This window comes from Vitis vinifera, chromosome 14 (genome assembly GCF_030704535.1).
Source record: "Vitis vinifera cultivar Pinot Noir 40024 chromosome 14, ASM3070453v1".
NCBI lineage: Eukaryota > Viridiplantae > Streptophyta > Magnoliopsida > Vitales > Vitaceae > Vitis > Vitis vinifera.
In genome coordinates, this window is record NC_081818.1 from 14182953 (window position 1) to 14185773 (window position 2821).

Sequence of the window (2821 nt, forward strand, 5' to 3'; positions counted from 1 at the left end):
CTACAACCTCTAATGGGTGAATTAGACTTATGAATAGATTGTGAACGAGTCATGTATTTGTAAGGAACCCATAACTTAGATATTCTATGCAACTCCTAATACACCTAACTCATGTACAATGCCAAAGATGTAAGTAAGAATGCTTATAAGGTATAATACATGGAATAAGGATAGATAAAAGTGAAACTGGAACATCATAAATTAAATAATGAATTGCAAATTTATTACATCATGTTATGCTTTTAAGGGCTTATCTTAATAGTATTGACATTGATTTGAGCATTCAACCCATGCCTCTTACACTATACATGACTTGTGCGTATTAGGAGTTGTATAGAAAATACAAGTCATGGGTTCCCCGTAAGTAGATAAGTTGTCCACAATCGATTCATGGATTTAGGCAATCCATTAGAAACTGAAGTACACCACCTTCTAATTAGAGGGATGTCTTGTCTTAGCTATCGAGATGGGTTTCCCATGGTGGGTGCACTAGTGTATGTGATGTACATTGGACGGGACTTACAGTGAATCATAACGCAAGGCTATCAATTATCATGATTCACCAAGCTATCATGGGTCACTATTGATGAAGGTTGGTGGCAATAGGTATTCTTAATAGAGGCACCATTATATCTCAAGGTATTGAGATAATGTGTCTCTTTGAATGATCCAAAGGATATGATCATGAAATATGTGGTCATAGTAATTCCTTCAATAGAATTTGAGATATGCTCCTTAAAGGTAGAGTATGTCAGTTGCTCACATAATAAGTGACATCTATAACTCTAGGATTTGAGAGGTAATTGATTACTACTCAAAAAGTGTTATTTCATAGCTTGTAATTAACTCTTTTAAACACTTTTGAGTAGTGGTTATCACCTTTTAACCCAATTAACATATTAAGGACCCTTGCAATCAATTCTAATCAAATTGTGTTAAGTTTTGGTGTTTTGATAGTTTTTTTTATCACCAAAGCAATCCGAGATTGAGGAGAGTTCTTTGGAATCCATGCTAGGAGGATACCCGTCCGGATACACCATCGGAGGACATCCGGACAACATATCCGGATAGGATGCTATCGTTTCACCCGGCTGCCGCCACTTTATACCCAACTGCCGCCATTTTATACCCGGATGCCACCATTTACACCCGGCTGCCGCCATTTTACACCCGCTGCTAGGCACTTTCCACCCGGATGTTCACATCCGGAATTCTGACACCGGATGGGAGAGCAGCCATTTTGCACAGTGCTGCGGTGTTCTCCTAAAGCTTCCTGATATTTGCCACTGATATTTTGGGATATTTTGAGATATTTTGCTTTAGATATTTGTTGTCTAAATCCCCAAAATCTCCTTGTAACCCACCAATTATAGGATTCCTTAGTTATTAAGTTTGGAAAAAGGGTGAATAACCTCTTATAGATACTTTGTAATTTTCCTTATATATATCTCTCGGGAGCTTGTTCTCGGAAAGGACGATCGATCCTTTATACAGTTTTGCAAGGAAGTAAAATACAGAGCCTTTGCTCTGCTTTACCTTCTCATTTTAATTGTATTTTCTTACTAGCCAAACAAGCTCTTAGGATGTTTCCTTAGAGAATGAGTGGCTAGACTTTTAGTTCCTTGGAGTTAAGGTTGCCGGGAAAGGTTCCAAGTGCAAGAATTAGTAGCTTTGTGGTTTCGGCCATTAATGAAGAGAAAGTGTGATCCTTTAATGATTTCTATGTTTTTAGTTAACTTAAAACACCTTCAATTCACTTGAGCCAACACTTGGTAAGGCAAGTGATCTCCATCCATAGAGATGCATTAGTTTACCTTTCGCAAGCTTTTGGGAAGTGACTTGAAGGTAGGATTTTCTAGAATTGCCAACACTTGGTAAGCTTTTGGACTCCAAGGAGACATCCATTAGTTATCTCTTACGAGTTTTTGACGGGAAGTCCAAGGTTAAAGATCACCTTGAATGGCAAGTGCTAGGTGAGAGGTATGAGCCATTGCAAGGTGCATCAGTGAGAGGGATTTAGTGTTTGAACCCATTAAAGGGAAGCATCTGTACAGCACCGGTTAGAGAATTGACTATATGTTAATTCTCTAATGCGGGGAAATGAACCAAATGACCGGAGCTCTGTTTTTGCACAAGGAACCTCCCTTGTGAACCTAAACCTCCAAGGAATGTTTTTCTTCATAAGTAATTTCCATTACTTTCTTTACCGTTAGTTTAAACCAAACATTTTTCATCCAAAAATTATGTTTTCTTTTAAAGCTAACCTTGAAATGAAAAGACACCAATTTAGCTTTGAATTGGTATCATTTATGAATTGAAAACCCTTCCCAGTGAATGATCCTAGAGCCACTATGCTAAGTAGCTTTGTCTTTGCTACCCTAGTTCATGGTGTAATAGGTTATAAATTTTGTTGATTACTCCCTCAATTAAGGAGCACCAGCTGGACATGAATCAGCTGATACACCGACTGGGCACGAATCGGTAATCTTTATAGGTGATAACACTACCTTGTTATATTACAGATAACAATTCATAGGGAGTCTGCATGCAGTGGATAGTAGATCACGAACCTAAGCTTCATCTCATTGTTATTTACATAGGGTATTAGAGTGCAATTGATTATCTTTAGTGGAATGTTGAATCAACTTTAGAATTGGATTTTGAGGGAGCTAATACTACTATGGGTCCTAATTTTCTCCACTTTGATCTCATATACCATGATGACACGATTTATGAGGGTTGAATTGGCTCTAGGTTTATTCTTATGTGTAAGGGTAATTTGGTAATTACATAAGGTTGCACAAGGGATAGTGAACAAGGT